At 33.7% G+C, this 22005-nt stretch overlaps 1 protein-coding gene and 1 pseudogene across 1 annotated transcript in view; both read left to right on the top strand.

Annotated features, from left to right (window-relative positions):
* LOC128171447 (uncharacterized) overlaps positions 1-22005 on the top strand; it is a 136814-nt gene that overhangs the window by 59136 nt on the left and 55673 nt on the right. The window lies entirely within an intron of this gene.
* Positions 8627-21666, top strand: LOC128171453 (disintegrin and metalloproteinase domain-containing protein 10-like; annotated as a pseudogene).

The raw sequence follows: 22005 nt of genomic DNA on the forward strand, positions 1-22005 counted from the left end.
TGGAAAATGTTTTAAAATTATCACTAATATGTACAAAGGTATTAAGTCAAAAGTTTTTTTTTTTTTTTGTTTTTTTTTTATTGAGTTTTTCACTTTCACAACATATATACTACATACATACATGACTTATCTTGTACATGTATTTATATAAATTTCTTGAAAAGCTTCTAAGTATATGATTATTCTATATTATACAGTTCTTATGTAGTGAAAGTAAATTTTGAGAGAGAGAGAGAGAGAGGGAGAGAGAGAGAGAGAGAGAGAGAGAGTAAATGAAGGAAAAGGTTTGGGGCATTGTTCATATATGAATATAAAACTTAAACCATAATCATGTGATAGATCCCTGTTCTACAGGGATACTTAAGGGAGGAAAAAAGGATAAAACACGAAAAAAGGACATCACAGTTCAAAACAAGATTGAGATGAGACACATAAAGAGACAATTTAACTATATATAGTACAGTGCTATAGCTTATCACATATATTTTGCCAATGGCTTTCATACTCCTTATATCTACAATTTTTCATTAGCATATATTTTTCAGTCAAGAGCCTTTCTATTACAACATTTTTTAATCCATGTATATTTGGATTTGTATTACTTTTGTATTTACAAGAAAAAATATATTGCTTCACAATAAGAACCAACAAGTTAAAAAATCTATAAATATCTCTATTTTAATATTTTCCAAAGAGAACTGATTGTTTATCAAATGTTATTAACAGATCAAACTGTCGCAAAATCCAGTCTTCAACAGCAGACCATAATTCTTTTACAATAGTACATTCATAGAATAAATGTCCAATACTCTCCTCATCTCTTTAACAGAAAGTACATACAGGAGACTCTGCTTTTTTTATTTTGAAAAGATATTTATTTGTCGGAACAATCCTATGAAGAATTTGGAACTGTAACCAATGTAGTTTTGTTTCTTGTGTAGATTTAAAGGGGAGTTCAAAAATTTTGTGCCAGGTTTCTTGTGCATAGTTATGACCATTTTCTCTCCATTTTGGTATAGATGTACATGTTTCTCTCTTTTTATCTAATAATAAGTTGTACATAAGTTTGCAGCCTTTACGGTTATTATTAAAAATTAGGATATGATTAGGGATAACAGGTCCATATTCTTTTATTATTTGTAAGTTTGGTATGTTTAAATCTTGTGTATTCAGTCTGGTCCTTACAGCAGTTCTTAAACTTGCATATTCAATAAAGTTTGTCATTGGATTTATTTGTTTCAATTTTTCAAAGCTTATAAAAGTTCCATTAATATTAAGTAAATCACTAACAAAAATAAATCTTGTATTGGCAAAGCTTTTAAAAAATACTGATTTATTGTCTACTGTGATTTTCGGATTGTACCATATATTATCATTTATAACCTTGGGTTTACTTATTAATACATTTTGCTCCTGTATTTTTAACCAGCTAATGAACACCTCTTTCCAGAATGAATTTCCCAAAGTTTTACATAAACTATATGAATAATCTGTACCATTCCTCCATATTTCTGGGATTTTAATTTTCAGAATGGATTCTAGAAGCTTTACCCATTTTGTATCAGCCCTAATAAGTCTTTTTATCCAAGTGGATTTGAGTGCGGTAATAAAATCCCTATAATCAATCATTTTGAGACCTCCATGGCAGTAATCTTGTACAATTATACTCTTCTTTACTCTATGCACTTTACCACCCCATAAAAATTGAAAAATATCATTTTCGAAGTTTTTCAAGTAATCAGTACTTGGGTTGGGTAATGTTAGTATTAAATTATTTAATTTTGGTATTAATAATGTCTTAATGACTCTGATTCGCCCAATAGGGGTTAATTTTCTTGATTTCCATTGATTTATTAATTTTCTTATTTCTGAGAGTTTTGGTAAGTAGTTTAAATCTTCCATTTCATCTAGTGTTAAGTCAAAAGTTTTGGTAAATGGATTAAGTTCTGAATTTTTCGAATGTACAGTTGGAGTAAGACAAGGGGAAAATTTATCACCTTTTTTATTTTAACTATATTTAAATGATTTTGAGGAGTATCTTTATACAAACAATGTCAGAGGTTTGTCACGCTTGTCTGAGAATATTAAGAAAGATCTTAATCTTTATTTAAATCTTTTTGTCTTATTGTATGCAGATGATACCATCTTATTGTCAGAAAACCCAGAAGATTTTCAACACTTACTCAATGTTTTTTCTAGATATTGTAAAGAGTGGCGTCTTAAGGTTAACAGTAAAAAAACTAAAGTTGTAATATTTGGTAGAGGTAATCAAACCAACTGTTTTACTTTTGAAGGTTCCCAATTAGAAATTGTTAACAACTTTAAATACCTGGATGTTACTTTTTGTAAAAGCAACTCTTTTAATCTTAATGTTAAAGAACTGTTTGACAAAGCTACAAAAGCAATGTATGATGTAATTGGGAAGTGCAGAACCCATAATCTAGCAATTGACTGTAAAATAGACATGTTCGATAAAATTATCAAACCAATATTATTATATGGATGTGAAGTTTGGGGTTTTCATAACACTAATCTCCTTGAGAAATTTCATTTAAAATTTTGTAAACATATATTGAACTTGAGAACCTCAACACCAAACTTTATGGTATATGGGGAACTTGGAAAATATCCCTTAACAATTAATGTTAAAGTTAGAATGATTTCCTTCTAGGGTAAATTAGTCAATTTCCAGAACTCAAAATTGTCAGCAAAACTTTTTAATGTATTGAAAAATTTTAATAACCCTTGGTGCACAGCCATTAAGAAAACTTTAAATCAATGTGGATTGACATATATATGGTATCAAAACACAATAAACATACCCTGGTTATCTTGGGTAAATTAGTCAATTTCCAGAACTCAAAATTGTCAGCAAAACTTTTTAATGTATTGAAAATTTTTAATAACCCTTGGTGCACAGCCATTAAGAAAACTTTAAATCAATGTGGATTGACATATATATGGTATCAAAACACAATAAACATACCCTGGTTAAAAACTAAAGTATACAATATTTTATTAGACCAATTTAAGCAATCATGGTATAGCAAAGTACATAATTCTCAAAAAGGTTTAAATTATAGGATTTTAAAAAAGTCACTGGATTTTGAAAAGTATTTATTGACTTTGCCAACAAAATTATGTAAGAAATATTTTAATTTCAGAACTGGTAATGCTAAATTACCTATTGAGACAGGTAGATGGTTTAATATTCCTAGAGAAAACAGAATTTGTAAATTATGTGCCTGCAATGAAATTGGGGATGAATTTCACTACCTTTTCAAATGTACTGACGTATATATATCCAATTCAAGGGTTATATGTTTACCAAATTATTTCATAATAAATCCAAATGTTGTAAAATTTGAAAAACTGTTTAATGTCACAAACATAAACCAACTTACCAATATTTGTAAACTATTAGATACTATATTTGAGAGAGTTAGCTCTCTTGGTTAAATTATATCTGTTATCCCTTCATCATGCCTGTACCAATGATTTTCATCTATTATATATACTGTAGTGTGTACATACTGTACATATGTATTTTCTCTACACTGTATATCCAGTTATGAGAATAAAGTTCATTGTCATTCATTGCCATTGTTACATGGTTATCGCACGTAACCATATAACAGATAGCGAGATAACAGTTCTAATTTTATTTAGATAGATGGGGTGGTTAGTGAAGGAAAGATCTTTTTATTTCCTAATGATTTTACAGTTTTCATCTTTTGTTTTTAATTAGTCGATATAGCGCATTAAGTTGATAGACTATTTTATCATAGATCTATAATTTTTTTTACATTTATTTTTAAAATATTTTTTACAGATCAAAAAATTCTTAACGACTATATCAGACATTACGAAGATCTGCATTATGACGTCACAGATCTCAATAACCAGCACCTCAGGGCAAAAAGATCCGCAGATAAATCCATCCAACTTAAATTCTCAGCCCTAGGGAGGTAATGCTTTCTGCATGCAATCTTTAGCGTATATTTTTGTAATGTAGTTTGGCATTTCAATATCATTTGATACATTTACGTAATTTACACTTATTTCTTTTCAGAAAATTTCACTTGGACCTCTACCCGTTTGACAGCGTGTTCGCGCATGATCACAAATCCCGCCAATCAGATGGCAAGGAGAGTCACATGGACACATCTTTTATATATGATGGCAAAATTCGAGGTGACTTTTTGAAATTTAAAACTCTGTTCATAACTAATAAACATATTTTAGTGTAAAACTTATCTTTAACCCCTGCCATCATTTAAAAACAATAACAATTTAAACTAGAGCAAAGATCGTTGCAGAGCAACGAGGGGGTCTTCCGTCACTGTCGAAAGTAAAGCTAGAAGTTCCTGTAAAAAGCAGGGTTCTTAAACCAACAAATATAAGAAACTAAGACGAAAAAATCGAATTATTCTTGGTACGAGTTACCAAAATCCGAATGATTCCACGTACGATTTAACAAAGCTTATCGATTTCGAGAACGACTTGGCAATTACAAATCCGAATGTGTAAAAGTACGATTCAACAATTATCGAATAATTTTAGGTACGAGTTAATTTAACTCTGAACATAAAACTATTTTCTTAACCAAGAATGTGGAATCAAAATTTTCGGAAAAATCTATTTTTAAACCCCTATATCTCTGTATTGCATCGTCCGATTTTAGAACGGATTTCAGTTTTGAATTATGAATATTAAGCTTTTATTTTCTTTTATTATGATTAATAACAAATTATCGCAAAAAATAAGTTATTATAAAAAGACTTCGTAGCCCTTTTGGCCCCTTATTTGAGGGGGCAGTCCTTTTTTCTTGATATCAAATGAAAGGTCTTGTAAATATAAACATATTTTGTTCAACAAGTATTCACGAATTGTTGACCGTTCTAGAGATATCTGAACAATTGTGTTTTAGGGGCCAACCCTTAAACTCCTTACCAGGGCCACCAACATAAATGTTTTAGATACCGTATCGTTAAGAACATTATTTTAAGCATTTTTTGTTCTATAATGCTTATCAAAATATTTCTCCTTTTCTGGATATTAATGATCAAAGTTTTGTACATCTGGCCCCTTGAAACCCCTAATTACGTATCATATGACATATGTATGGTACCGTGTAGATAAACAGATGTACAATAAACATTTTTGGTTCTATAATTGATAACAAATTATTTTTCAGTTAAGAGTTATTATAAAAAGACTTTACAGCCTTCTTGGCCCCTTATTTGAGGGGGCAGCCCCTCTTTCTTGATATCAAATAAAAGGTTTTTTAAATATAAACACAGTTTGTTCAACAAGTGTTCAGAAATTGTCGACCGTTCTAAAGATATCTGAACAAATGTGTTTTAGGGGCCGACCCTTAAAATCCTAACTGGGGCTACCAACAAAATTTTTTAGGGAGCATATTATTAAGAACATTATTTTAAGCATTTTTTGCTCTATAATGCTTATCAAAATATTTCTCTTTTTCTAGATATTTAAGATCAAAGTTTCGGACTTTTGGTCCCTTAAAGCTCCTAATTACGTAACATAAGACTTAGGCATAGTACTGAATAGATAAACAGATGTACAATGAACATTTTTGGTTCTAAAATTGATAACAAATTATTTTTCAGTAAAGAGTTATTGAAAAAATACTTTAGAGCACTCTTGGCCCCTTATTTGAGGGACCAGCCCCTTTTTCTTGTAAGCAAACGAAATATCTAGTTAATCTGAACAACTTTTGCATTACATGTCTTAACAAAATATTTACACATTCAAAGCTAGAGCCGAAAATGTGCGAAAATTTCGTGAAAAAAATTGGTGCCAATTTTCGAGCTCGGGCGAGCTTCGCCGCCTTGCGCATTTTTAAAAATAGCAAATAAATAGGATCATCTACAGACATTTATCTACTATCTCTGAAAGTTTTATGTTTCTATCGCAATTAGTTTTTGAGAAGTTTCGTGGACAAAATGGTCCTTAAAAATTCACTTAATCTTCAAAATCTCAAACCGGAAGTGACGTTATCAGCCAGAAATTTTATAATGTCAAGTACCTTTGATGTTTAATACGTCCTGTAAATTTCATGCAAATCGGTCAAGCAGTTCACGAAAAAAAGCGTTCGAAAAAAGTCAGAAAAAAAACAAAATAATAACTAGAGCAAAGCTCGTTGCAAAGCAACGAGTGGGTCTTCCGTTAATGTCAAGAGAAAAGCTAGAAGTACCTGTAAGAAGCAGAGTTCTTAAGCCAAGAACAAGAGTAACTAAAACAACTAGAGCAAAGCTCGTTGCAAAGCAACGAGTGGGTCTTCCGTTAATGTCGGAAGTAAAGCTGGAAGTTCCTGTAAGAAGCAGAGCTCTTGATCCAATAACAAGAGTAACTAAAATAAAAAGATGAAAAAATCGAATTATTCCTGGTACGACTTAACAAAATCCGAATGATTTTAAGTACGACTTAACAAAACCCTTCCTGATTTCAAGAACGACTTAACAAAAAAATCCGAATGTGTTTAAGTACGACTTAACAATTATTTTTGGTACGAGTTAACTTTACTTTGAACATTACGCTATCTTTTAAACCAAGGACGCGGAAACAAAATTTCCGGAAAAATCAATTTTTAAACCCCGATATCTCTTTAATGCATTGTCTGATTTTAAAACGACCCTTTAACTCCTTATCAGGGCCACCGACAAAACACTTTTAGTTGCCATATTGTTAAGAACATTATTCTTAACATTTTGTGTTCTACATTGCTTTTCAAAATATTTCTCCTTTTTCAGATATTAATAATCAAAGGTTTGAACTTCTGGCCCCTTGAAACCCCTAATTACGTAATAAATGACTTAGCTATGGAACTGTATAGATAAACGGTTGTACAATGAACATTTTTGCTTCTATGATTAATAACAAATTATTGTTCAGTAAAAAGTTATTGTAAGAAGACTTTAGAGCCCCCTGGCCCCTAATTGGAGGGGCCAGCCCCTTTTCCTTGATTTCAATTTAAAGGTCTTCCAAAAATAAACATATTTTGCTTTACATTATTTAACAAAATATGTATACATCAAAAGATATTTCAGAAAATGTTCAAAAATTTCGTGGAAAAATGTGGTTCTTATTTTCAGGTTCAGGCGAGCTTCGAAGCCTTGAACAATTTTCATAAGTGAAGGCAATGGGGTACATCTACATACATTTATCTACAATCCCTGAAAATTTCAGGCTTCTATCTTGATTAGTTTCGGAAGAGATGCGTGGACAAAATGACCCTTAAAAATTTACAAAATCGTCAGTTTCTGAAACCGGAAGTGACGTCATACGTTCAAATTTTAATAACCTCGAGTATTTACGATACCAAACAAGTTCTGAAAATTTCGTGGTAATCGGTTGAATAGTTTTTGAGATATGAGCCTAAAAAAAAGTCAGAGGAAGAATAATAATAATGAAAAAGAATCCGAAGAAAAACAATAGGGTCTTCCGTTGGAAACGGAGGACCCTAATAAAGAAAAAGAAACAATAGAATAACAAGAGGGTCTTTCGTTGGAAACGGAAGACCCTAATTAAATGCATCTACAATCTGGGGATAAAAAAAACGTTGTAATGGGGAAAACCAGAGCGTCAATGTTTGATTTCTTTTTGTATCACTTGACTAGGGGTCCCCGAGGGCAGCGTTCACGGGGCAGTCCTAGACGGGCTGTTCCAGGGGGTGGTGGTCGTCTCCCAGGACGAGATCTACTTCATCGAGCCGGGTAGCCGCTACTTCCGGGGTCACGACCCTCCCACGCATGCTCACTCCGTCATCTATCGAGAGGAGGACAGGAACCTTGACCCCTACAGGTAAACACAAACATGATGACCCCTACAGGTAAGCACAAACATGTTGACCCTTACAGGTAAACACAAACATGTTGACCCTTACACGTAAATACTGACATGTTGAACCTTACAGGTAAACACAATTAAGTTGACCCTTACAGGTAAACACAAACATGTTGACCCTTGCAGGTAAACAGTTACATGTTGACATTTACAGGTAAACACTGACATGTTGACATTTACAGGTAAATACTAACATGTTGACCCTTACAGGTAAACACAATTAAGTTGACCCTTACAGGTAAACACAAACATGTTGACCTTTAGAGGTAAACACTGACATGTTGACATTTTTAGGTAAACACTGACATGTTGACCTTTACAGGTAAACACAGACATGTTGACCCTTACACGTAAACAAAATCAAGTTAACCCTTACAGGTAAACACAAACATGTTGACACTTACATGTAAACACAATTATATTGAAACTTACAGGTAAACACAAAGATGTTGACCCTTGCAGGTAATAACAAACATGTTGACCCTTACAGGTAAACACAAACATGTTGACCCTTACAGGTAAACACTGACATGTTGACCTTACAGGTAAACACAAACATGTTGACCTTACTGGTAAACACACGCATGTTGACCCTTACAGGTAAACAGAAATATGAATTATATTGTTTTGAGTTTAATACCGGTATGACAATTTTGTTTAGTTCCTTTTGATTATGATACATAAGTGGATCTTCTGCAGCTTTCCTTTAAATAGTGTCCTTATATATAATGTACACGTGTATTTCTTTGTTTTGTCTAGACACAAAAGGGACCCTGTGTGACATCATGGGAGCTGTGGATTGGATAAATACAAAGAGTGGATGACAGCATCAGCTCAACCCGCCTCAAACGACGGCGTTCGTACACAATTATTTTCCTATTACCAAAAAACAGTTTTAAAAAAAATCAGTTTTTGTTTTGTTTGACAAAACTTCACGCAGAAGATTTAGTTTGCTTAATTAATTGGGTAAAAGAAAATTAACGATGTAAAATTACCTATTTTATCACAGATCGACGTCCATGATGACGTCACAATGGACAATATTTACAGTCGGGATTCAAATACAGAGTTTAACAGACACAAGAGAGCACCTGTCAGTTGTTATTCTAAAGAAGCGCGCACCTGTAACCTTTACTTGAGGGCGGACCCGGTCCTGTTCAACGAGACTAGGAACAGACTGGGGGTACGCATGCGTCCTGATTATTTCTCCCGATTCAAATGATAATCATTGTATGTTTCGAGGGCAGAGACATATAGAAAGGCAGGAAAATAAGGAGTTATCATTATAATTAAAAGCATATCTAGAAATTGGCGCAAGAACAGGATAGATTTTGTAATATTTCCATTTTTTCAAGAAGTCATCATTTATTAGTGCAACTAATATGTATCTGTAGAAGAATAACGTCATCGATTCACGTGATTTTCAATCTACTTTTAGAGTGTAGCGGCTGCCAACAATGAGATTATGGCCCTGTTTTCGACCCACGTGCTCGCCATTAACCAGATATACAAGAACACAAAATTCCAAACTTTTTTCCCTGCCACAACACTTAAAACGCCATGTTTTGAAGGAATCAATTTTAGAATTCTGCGAACAACCGTAAGTAAGGACGACAATTTCCAGGTATATAACGAAAATCAAACGTCTGAGATGCTGATTCGTATAACTTGTGTTGGTCATTTGTTTCTACTTAAATATCTTACAATGTCTTTAATACCATAACTTACAAATTACTGATTTGTAGGCATGAAAGGCAAAAGAAAGAGCATGAAACACATATTTAATGTCGTTTTATAATTTATGGTCAATGCAATGATCTAGGTACCCAAGGATTATAACCCTCACAGAGCCCAGATGCCGAGTAAAGTATTGTACCTTGAGGGGCCTTAATCGTTGTATTGACCAAAAACAGCAATAAAAATTCAATTATATGATTCAGTGGAAAATTTGTAGACACCTCACATTCTTTAAGTGAAAGTCATAGCGAAACATCAACTTTTATTGTTTATGATTACGACAAAAAGCGCATGTCGGGTGTGACCAGTCAGCAGAGAATGCTTACTCCTCAATGGCACCTGGTCCTACCTCTAATTATTGTAGAGGTCCATGTTTGATCTGCTCCAGAATAGTGATTTTCAATTGGAATTTTGATTGTGTACACTGTTTTTATCACCACATGTCATTGTTCAAAAATGATTACCATAACTAATAATAGCAATTAAAAATTCCTGATCTATTTTACTCTATTGTAGAAAAAATAAATAAATGATACGTTTACCTCATAGGTCATGTGAAAAAACTCATTTTTAAATTAATCTATTTCTAGAATGTTGGATACCAACCAATCAGAGAGCTATGTCATAATATTTGTTACGGATTCAGAGACTGGCTTTAAATTTTTTATAATGATACAAACATATTGTGTAAACAATTTACGAAGTGATCAATGATGCAGAACAGATTTGAACATTTTGCCCTACAGTGTAACACTGCGAACTCATCAACTAATGGAATACTGTACAGGGCGTACTCCTACTACTACAGTGTAACACTGCGAACTCATCAACTAATGGACTACTGTACAGGGCGTACTCCTATGCAATATTACAAATAACTCCAAATGCTTGCACTTTTACGTCTTCCAGATAATGACGGCGAGTGACTGAATTGTAACACTCGCCGTACTCGTGCACTTATTATCGTTTCAGATAATGACGGACGAATCACTGAACTGTAACACTTATCTCCGCACTAGTGCACTCAGCTTCTGTAACCCGAACATTGACGTCAGTAATTTCCTGAACCTGAACTCTTTGGAGAATCACGATGAGTTCTGTCTGGCCTTCGTGTTCACCTATCGGGACTTCTCGGGCGGCACCCTTGGACTAGCCTGGGTGGGATCACCCTCTGGTAATTCATAATTTAATAATTTCATATGGCCTTCTTTGCAAAATATTCTTATTTAAGTGAACTAGATCATTACTGAATCATGATTTTTGTGGAGTCACGACAGTATAACGTTTAACCTTAGAAACATAAGCTGTATAGCAAACTAATAGGGAAATATTCTCCGGATAACATTACACCTTCTTTATATTCCTTTGTAGATTGAAGTTCAAAACAATTAACTATTGAATTATATAAATCTCTATTAGGATGACAGAGATTCGTTAACTAAGCAGGGTTAAGGCGACATATTTTTGTTGTAATGTTACAAAATACCTACGGCTTTGTACGGTTTTGGTAACTGATCTCCTATGCAGTTACTCTGGCGAACCGAAAGTGAAACAGTGTTTGGACCTAAGCACAAATCACCGCTGCTGACAAGACTTAGTTCTTGAAAATAATAGAAAAATCCGATGAAACGTATGCTTAAGCATTGTTTTTCAAGGAAACTTATCTATAAACACTTTGAAAATAGTCAGATTTTATATAATACGAACATTTTAGACATTTTTGTAGTCTCATGTGTTCCTACGCCAGAGTGTAATAAAGTCTCGTTCAACCATACGCTCGGCTGTCTCCGTAAATTTCCGACAAGCAGAGAGGCTCTCTTGCTTGTCGGAGATTAACGGAGACAGCCGAGCGTTCGATATCAATAGTGCTTGGATCCATACGATTTTTAGAATTAATATTGTTTCGATTACTAGTACATAGTTTAAAATCTATCTTTAAATATTACACAACATGATTCATATGGGCTTTCTCGAAATTTTTGTCGGAAAAGTCTAAAAATTCATATAATAAAGAAGTGTGTAATTCAAATACAGACTAGAAACTAATTTGCCATGCAAGATAAGTTGCTTTTAAAATAAATGATGATCGATAAAATCAACTCCCCTCAGTACTTCAGTATTTTGATTTCAGGGTTGTAAAAACAGTTATAGAGACCAATGTCTGTCTGTATTGTAGGAGCCGCGGGCTTGGTGTGTGGCGGTACAAGACTTGTTTGCACACATTGTATAGTTATTGTGGTAACTGTTATAATCTACCTTGACTTATATTTTTACCAAACCCAAAACCGAACTTAGAACATTCTATAGTGTGTTAAGACATGACTTGTAAATAATAAAATAAAACTAACTTGTTCATTTGATGTATATTCTTATGTCAAATTAAATTTATGTCTAGAAGCGTTCTTAAATATCTTATGAACTTCTTTGCAAAAGTTTGTAATAAATTGAACTAGTTCATTGCTTAAACCTGATCTTTCTGTCGTATAACTTTTGAGGTGTGTTACGTTTGGCCTTAAAACACAGGTTGCAATGCTTATGATGGTCTAATTTTTGTATATGTGTCCGGATAACGTTAAAACTTGTGTATATTTATTTGTAGATTAAAGTTTAAAACAATAAGATATCAATTGGTACAAGACTTGTTGGTACACATTGTATAGTTATTGTGGTGACTTTCTGTATCGACGGAGCCGCGGGCGGGGTGTGTGAGCGGTACATGACCTGTTTGTTCACATTGTGTAGTAATTGTGGTGACTTTCTATATTGCAGGAGCCGTGGGCGGGGTGTGTGAGCGGTAAAGGCCTTGTTTGTACACATTGTATAGTATAAGACCTGTTTATATATATTGTGTAGTTATTGTGGTGACTTTCTGTATTGTAGGAGCTGCGGGCGGGGTGTGTGAGCGGTATAAGACCTGTTTGTACACATTGTGTAGTTATTGTGGTGACTTTCTGTATTACAGGAGCCGCGGGCGGGGTGTGTGAGCGGTATAAGCCTTGTTTATACACATTGTGTAGTAATTGTGGTGACTTTCTGTATTTTAGGTGCCGCGGGCGGGGTGTGTGAGCGGTATAAGACGATAAGAGAGCAGGGCCGCACTGTACAGAAGAGTCTAAACACCGGCATCGTCACACTGATCAACTACGCCCGCCGTGTCCCACCGCGGGTCTCACACCTTACCTTCGCTCACGAGGTTGGACACAACTTTGGATCACCGGTAAATCTGACTTATCTTAGGTCTTTCTTATTTTACTACTTTTCAATAAATCAATAAAATCAATTTGTGCTAATCAAAACGCTTTTAAGACATGGATCGTTAATCTGGACCGGTTGCCACTGGTCGACTTAAACTATTGGTTAAGTTAACCAGGACTTAAAGGCACTCAGTATCCAGTAACCAGTGTTTTGAGCAACTTGACCCTGGCGTCTTTTTATTCAAATTACAAGTGGGTTAACACATTTCTTATTCCACATATTCTGGCATATAAGTAACTGTTTTAACAAAGGAATCTTTGTAGTTGATTTCTGAAATCCAGTATCTTGATTAAGGTGTCATCCCGTCATTTTGCTAAATACTTCAGTATAAGGTTTTTTTTCTCAGCACGACAGCGGTTCTATCTGCGCTCCTGGTGGGGACGCCGGAAATTACATCATGTATCCAAGTGCTACCAAGGGCAACCTCCGTAACAACGAGCTTTTCTCGGAATGCAGTAGGGACAACATCACGCGGGTTTTAAACGCTGTAGTGAATCAGATTAATGGAAAAGTGAACTGTTTTACAGGTACGTGCTGAAACAGTTTTGATAAATGTGAACAAACATGTATTTTTTGCCGCAAAAATCTAAATCAGAAAATATATGACGTCTTATATTTGAATATTTAAACAAAGGATATATATTTGTTTTGGCGTTGGACCCAGCATTCATTGATAATGGAATCCTAAAATCTAGAAATGATAACAAACACCTGTTTTTGTTGCAGTAATTGCACGATTATTGTGACGTTGGACCTTGCTTTATGTAACATAGTTTTCAAGTATTCTTTTTTTTATGTAACAAATTCTACTTTATTCTAATTCAAATATATGTAATATTTTTGTTGCAGATTCGGACGCCGCGTTCTGTGGTAACGGTATACAGGAGGAGGGGGAGGAGTGTGACTGCGGGTACAGAGACGACTGTACAGATCAATGCTGTAACTCCAGGGACAACCTGAACCATAAACGCGGGTGTACATTGAAGGTCGATGGGACAGGACACAAAGTACAGTGTAGGTAAGAAGAGTACAGTTTTTGTTTAGATTTGTTTTCATGCAGTTTTAAAAAAAAAAAAAAAAATCATTATTATTAGCTCACCTGAGCTGAAAGCTCAAGTGAACTATTCTGATCACATTTTGTCCGCGTCGTCCGTCTGTGCGTCTGTCTGTCTGTCTGTCCGTCTGTTGGTCTGTAAACTTTTACATTTTGAACTTCTCTAAAACCGCTTGACCAATTCTAACCAAATTTCTTCAGAAAGCATGCTTATGGGAAGGCAAAGATAAATTGCAGAAATAAAAGACCGAGCTTTATTCAAAGCGGAGGAAACCTCGAAACAGAAAAAAAAGTGCGTGCATTTTTAAAAATCTTCTTCTCAAAAACTACTGAGTCAAATTCAACGTAATTTAGCATAAATAATCCTCATGGAGTGGAAAATATAAATTATAAAAATTATGGGCTAATTCTGTTTCAAAACTAAGTTTTTACGAAAATAATTCTAAAGAAAGTGCGTGTTTCAATCATTTTATAACTTCAGGTTCGGTATTTCATAGACGAGGTTCTTTGTTTGAGGCAGCCATGTTTGAGGGTTTAGCTATGCATTATATACAAGATACAAGGTTTTGCTCTCAATTCAGTGTTTGTACACAAATTAGAAAAGTCTCGTTAAACGTTAAAAACTTGTAAACAAAAAAAAAATAGATGATATGCTGTAACTTTTTTTGGGTTCCCGTCTTTATACGATGAATTATGCAAATTCTACACCAATTTCGATAGTTTTTCAGACACGAGTAAATAACGACACTGTTAAAACAGTTTCCATAGTTCTGACACATTTAGTTTCGGGGATAAAGGCATAAAGGTATTTCCGCTATTCCTAAGAAAATATTGCAGCGAAATTTTTGAATAATTTAAGGAATTGAGCTCATTGAGGCACAGTTTTATTTTCCACATCTGTAGGAATTTTTAAATAAAATACAATAACTACAATAGTGATCTTTTTAAAAAAGAAATACAATAACTAGTAAGTAGTTGAGAAAGAAAATGTACCTATATGCTCTCAAATATTTTGATCGCTATATAAATTGTGGGGGGGAGGGGGGGGTTGTTAGGAGGGGGAAATAATGGGAATGGTGAGTTAACAGTGTACCACTACCAAATCTTTAGTTTTATATCTTGCATAGGATTTTTTTTTTTGGTAATTTAAATGGTATTCCATAAAGGTACAATGTCAAAAATAAAGTGTATGCAAAAAAAGTGTAAAATTCGAATACTTTACAATATTTCTTTTTTTGTTATTTTACCGAGGGGCCATATGGTACAATATCCTTTTAACGCCCATATAAAGTCATTGTTGGTCAGGTGAGCGATGTGGCCCCAAGGGCCTCTTGTTTATTTAAGGTCAATCGCAACTTTTCGGACCTTTCCGGCAGGCTTGGAAAAACACGTCGAATGTATTAACATTACCGGATGTTACACTTTTATACAAAACGGAGTCGCTTCCCATTAAAATAAGTATCGGCTAGACAGCCTTATAAGTCGCTTCTGTGTTATATTTTAGGGTATATCATTTACTTTAATGAAGTCTATCTTACATCTCAAAAGATCGTTAAATGTGTTGTGTTTATATCAAGTTTTATAAAAAGGGGGGTTGTCATGGACGCCTAGGTAATACATTCGAGGTGATTTTCCGAGCCTGCCGGAAAGGCCCGAGAAGTTGCGATTGTATAAATTTAAGGTAGCATTGTATGCATTTATTCAAGATCCTGAGTCTTCTATTAACGTATTATACATATACATTAAATACACGTTTATTTTAGCCCCACCCAGGGACCATGTTGCAGTGAATCGTGTACATTCAAACCCGCCACCAACAGTTCCGTGTGCCGCCCCGCCACAGAATGCAGTGAGGAGGAGATTTGTAAATATCCTTTTGTTTAGTTATTATACGAAAATAAAGAAAATGTGTTTAATGAAACGGTGCCAGGTATTAGAGCCTTAATGTCTGCAAATACGATAAACTTCGTTTGATTGTAATATACTATTTAGTAATACTATTGCAGATGAGGTAATCATTTTTTATTAATTGGTTAATTAATGGTTTTCGTTAAAAAACAAGCAGTATTGTTAAGCATATGAATAATAGTAGTTCCATCTAGCGACCTAACACGTGACATCAGTTCGCTTTTTTAATCCTTGGCGGCAAGATTTAGATACACAACATAATAATAGACTTTTGAGGCTTAATTATACAATGCAATTTCTAACACGTTTGGATTATTTGTTTAGTTATATTTTTTCTTTGACTAAAATACTGGTGGAAATGCAACATGCCCAGGCATCACGATAAAACCGGATATGACGTATTGCAATGGTTATTCCCAAGTCTGTATCAAGGGGGTAAGCTTGAAACCATGCAGTGTCTGATTTGAAACATTAGTCATACGTTCATAGTCTAATTGCTTTCAAAAAGATATTAGAATTAAAATTGCGCAAACATTATTCTATGCTTCCCTCCAAGATGATTCCTATATATTACAGGTATGTGAGGGATCACTTTGTAAAAAGATAGGAAACAACTCTACATGGGACGAATGTTATATCAGCCATGACGGTTCTCTAAATGATAATCAAAAAATCTCGCCTGCAAAAGCACGTAACTGCAAACATATTTTTCTGATCCTATGGTTGTTTATTTACTGCCTAATGATTGTGAAAAAGATCAGTAGGCTCAATTTTGCTATTATATAAAAAATAATTGAAATGATATAATTTCTTTTTCAGATGAAAATGACATATGCTATGTTTCAGACGATAAACATATTCCGCACGAGTTTAAAATTGTTGTAGATGAAGTGAAAAATTACTCAAGATTGGATGCTAAGAAAGAAATCTCAGTAGCTGCAGGTATTTATTATGTTTAATTCGAGTCTTGTAGTTTTATACTCTTTAAATCAAGAAAGTATTGTTACCATTTATGGCCACCATTGACACATAATTACATTTCAGGCACACACAATTATCGTGGTTTTCATTTGGTATTATTTCATTTCAGGCCCGCCCTGTGACAGTTACCGCGGTTATTGTGACGTATTATAACATTTCAGGCACACCCTGTGACAGTTACCGTGGTATTCGTGACATATTATTACATTTCAGGCACACTCTGTGACAATTACCGCAGTATTATAATATTTCAGGCACACCCCGTGACAATAACTACGGTTATTGTGACGTATTATAACATTTCAGGCACACCTTGTTACAATTATCGCGGTTATTGTGACGTATTATTACATTTCAGGCACGCCCTGTGACAAATACCGCGGTTATTGTGACGTGTTATTACATATTAGGCAAGCCCTGTGACAATTACCGTTGTTATTGTGACGTATAAGTACATAACAGGCACACCCTGTGACTATTACTGCGGTTTTTGTGACGTAGTGTTACAATTCAGACACGACCTGTGACAATAACCGCTGTAATTGTGACGTTTTGTTACATTTCAGGCACTCCTTGTGACAATTATCGCGGTTATTGTGACGTATTTCACAGATGTCGTGGTGTCGACAATGACGGGCCCCTAGAAAGATTGAAGAACCTGATTTTTGGAGAAGAGACTCGTTCGTCTATCAAAGACTGGATTATTGTGAGTACATTTTTTCTCATTGAAATCTCCGTATTTTTGTGTTTGTCTTTCTTCAGAATGTATATCAAGTTATGATAAATATAAATAAATATAGTTTCATTTTTTTGACATAAGACCTGTTTTTGTCTAACTCTGAGTAACATCAGATGTGTTGTTTGTTTCAGGATCATTGTGATTGTGTTCTTATTTAAAACATATCTAATTTAAGGGGGATGTGCGGCCATTTTGTACATTTGAGAATAATAATGTAAACATTTCTTGAACTAGCTTGTTTCTGTCCAAAACTGGCCAAAAATGATGTCAACAGATATAAAGGAAATAATTATGAAGTCCTATATGTCATTTTGTTTAAAAAGTATGCACACAAGAAGAGGAAAATGCCTTTTTAATCACTCAAAACAGCTGTCGAACTGGACAGCTACAGACTTATTTTGAAGATTTAAAAATCGGAAAACTATGAAGGGGATTCATTATTGTCATTTCTACAACCATTTGTTGAGAAGAAGTTTGAATTTTGATCATTTAGGTTGTAACTTTGCCTCAGATAGAGTACCCTTATTTTATCAGTCGGCATGGGATCTATGTTAAGAACATAAACAAATCCAGTTTAAACTTAGAACTCCTGTGTCTATAGAGTCACATTGACGTTATATTTTCATAGAAAAAAAATAAATGCCAATTCAAAAAAATCCGTTTGGAATTTGATATGCATCTCTTTACCTGTCCCATATTTGTTTAAGGGGATGTTCTTTAAGAATAAATTGAAGTATATTCCTTGAAGAAATGGGAAAGTAGTCCAAATAGTGATTGCCTTCAATTTAAAAAAAGTATTCATCATATTTAAATGAAAATAAATCTGCAATTTACATCCATAGACAAAGACAAATATATCTTTTGGTTTTTGAGTCCATTTTAAGAATAGGATTTCTTACATTGAGACAAAGTTACAACTTAAATAAGCAAGCTTAGACATTTTTCTGAACAAATGGTTGTAGAGACAACACCAATGAACCCCCTTCATATTTTACAGATTTTTCAATCTTTAAAATAAGTCTGTACTTGCGCTTTTTGACATTTAAGTTATTAAAAATGCTGTTCTTATATGCATACTGTTTAAACAAAATAACACGTAGGACGTTATATTTATTGCTTTTATATCTTTTGGCATCATGTTTGACCAGTTGCGGGCTCCACCAATCCAGATCAAGAAATGCTTACATTCTTAAACTCAAATGTACAAAATGGCCGCGCATCCCTCTTAAGATATAACGGAAGTGTCTTACTAAGCCATCTGTCTTTATTTTTTCGGAGGGGAGGGGGTCGTTTAAAAAAAAAAGATTTATTTTTGGGGCGATGTTAATAATGATAAATTGATAATGTCTTTAAAATAAGTTGCTTTTTGCGCGGGTGGGATTTGTAATGAATTTCATGGATGTGTCTTAAAAATTGTTTGCAGGGAGTGGGGTGGGGGGGGGGGCGGTAACTGCATGAATAATTAATGGCCATGGTCATGTACAAGATTGCTTTGTTTCGAGGTACACTGATGGTGTGTAATGTTGTTTATAATGTATAAGTATGCTTTGTTTTCAGATACTCTCAGGTGTGTAATGTTGATTGTCATTGATAAGTACGTTTTGTTTACAGGTACAATGGTTGTATGTGATGTTCATTATCATGGATACGAATGCTTTGTTTACAGGTAGATTGGTTTGTTGCGATGTTGATTATCATGTATAAGTATGCTTTGTTTACAGGTAGATTGGTTTGTTGCGATGTTGATTATCATGTATAAGTATGCTTTGTTTACAGGTACATTGGTTGGATGTGATGTTGATTATCATGTATAAGTATGCTTTGTTAACAGGTTCATTGGTTTGATGCGCTGTTGATTATCATGTATAAGTATGCTTTGTTTACAGGAACATTGGTTGGATGTAATGTTGATTATCATGTATAAGTATGCTTTATTCACAGGTACATTGGTTTTATTGCGATGTTGATTATCATGTACAAGTATGCTTTGTTTACAGGAACATTGGTTGGATGTAATGTTGATTATCATGTATAAGTATGCTTTATTCACAGGTACATTGGTTTTATTGCGATGTTGATTATTATGTATAAGTATGCTTTTTATTACAGATACACTGGTGGGGTGTATTGCTGATAGCCGTGGGGGCGGTGGTTGTAATGGGTGTCTTCATCAAAGTCTGCTCTGTAAACACTCCTAGTGAAAACCCCAAACACAAAAAGATCAGAAAACAGGTGCGTGATTAACAAATCAATAAAACGGAACGTTCTATAGAATAGTCAGCTGTATAGTTATACATCAAAAATCAGGTGCGTGATTAACAAATCAACAAATCAGAACATTCTATAGAATAGTCAGCTGTATAGTTATACATCAGAAACCAGGTGCGTGATTAACAAATCAATAAAGCGGAACATTCTATAGAATAGTCAGCTATATAGTTATACATCAGAAATCAGGTGCGTGATTAACAAATCAATAAACCGGAACATTCTATAGAATAGTCAGCTATATAGTTATACATCAGAAATCCGGTGCGTGATTAACAAATCAATAAACCGGAACATTCTATAGAATAGTCAGCTGTATAGTTATACATCAGAAATCAGGTGCGTGATTAACAAATCAATAAAGCGGAACATTCTATAGAATAGTCAGCTATATAGTTATACATCAGAAATCAGGTGCGTAATTATATAAGGATTTTAAACGATTAAAACAGAGGAGTGCTCTGACGATGAAGGGTAAGTTGTACAGTAAACAAATAAGGACACGTGTACTTTTTCAAATCAAAGAAATAATTAATATATACATGTACAGAGAACATTATTCTTTTAAACTGATACAATAGATGCATGATATATATATGATCTGTTAAAGTGTAAAAAGTAAAACAACCCGCTAAAGATCGTGTAGTTATTTGGAGTTGTGTATGTTGAGAATGGTCAAAGAACAAACAAATCGATTAAAGCCTTGAAACTGAATAAGTGGTTCAACATAATTCTAATTTTCAAAATATCATAAACTGAATATCTTTGATTTACAGAATGATAAAAAGAGAGGGCCCGTGAAGAACCCTGGACCCTATTACATCACTGGTAAAAATAATCCCTGCGAGGGAAAAGACAGACCACGTGACCACAGAAACACAAGAAATGTCGAAATGGGCAATATATGACTCAAATATCACGTGACACTGTTACGTCATATCGTGCCAAATGTAATATGATCAAAAATTATTTTAACTTTTTATAGAGAAATCTTAAAGAGATCTTAAAGAGATCTGAAAAATAACAACAGAAATATTAATTTCTTTGTACAACGAAATAAAAATTTTAACATAGTTTTGAAAATATGTACGTTAAGATTGGAATTTTAACCAAGAATTTTGTGTTCGACATTTTCGGATTAGTTTCTTTGAAATCATTACATTTACGTCAAATCTGTAGAACATTAATTGTATGTCGTATCGTTTACATTTACGACAAATGTGTAGGTCATTATTGTATGTGGTAAAAGAGATTATAGCTACTACATGTTGTACAAAGTATTACACTTACGAAAAATCTGTAGAATATTAATTACACATGTATGTAATAACGTCAACATTTACGACAAATCTGTAGATCATTGATTGTATGTGATAACGTAATCTGTAGATCATTGATTGTCTTTTCTCTCTTTTTGTTAACTCAAAGATTATCTGATGTAAGCTTATGAATTCATTGACAAATGAGATTGATTAATTATGTTTATTTAGTCAACTATTTTTACGGTTTCTTCATGACCAGAATAAAACACTGCTTTGATGACGAGTCCCGCCTGTCCGCCTACTCTATCATTCCCGTTCATCATTTATGTTCACGTAGGCAAAAAGACAAGTTTCCTATGTCTATAATTATCATTTTACATGAAAATTAGTTACTAATTAAAATCATACCGTAAGAAACATTGATGTGTTTTGTTATACATAATCATTGCTTAATGATATGCTGTTTTAAATGAATGTTCAGTTCTTTAGATTTATCAAACACTTGTTGTTTTGCATGTCCTCTATGTGGTCATTTTCTGTGTCCAATTGTCTATTGTAATTTTAATGTGGAATAAATCATTGATGGTTTTGAGTTTTACAGTCCTTTTGATTTGATATTCCACAAACGTTTAAACGTTTTATTTTGAATCCTTTTCTGTAAGGAAAACAAAAATCGCAAAGAATAAATTTGTTTTTTTAAATACAACACTCTACCTTTGTATACAGTGATCAATTATATGTCGCATGAAATTAATTAAATCGTGATTTACTTACAATTACTAAGCACTGCTTGCACTGTGAAGCAAATATAAGAAGCTTCTCAAAGCTTATTAAAGATAACCAATTCTTTTCATTCACCGAAATAAACGCAAAGATATTGTAAATTATTTAATATACTATTGATACCTGAGCTTATCACTAGTCCCCGCCTG

The sequence above is a fragment of the Crassostrea angulata genome, chromosome 2, assembly GCF_025612915.1.
Source record: "Crassostrea angulata isolate pt1a10 chromosome 2, ASM2561291v2, whole genome shotgun sequence".
NCBI lineage: Eukaryota > Metazoa > Mollusca > Bivalvia > Ostreida > Ostreidae > Magallana > Magallana angulata.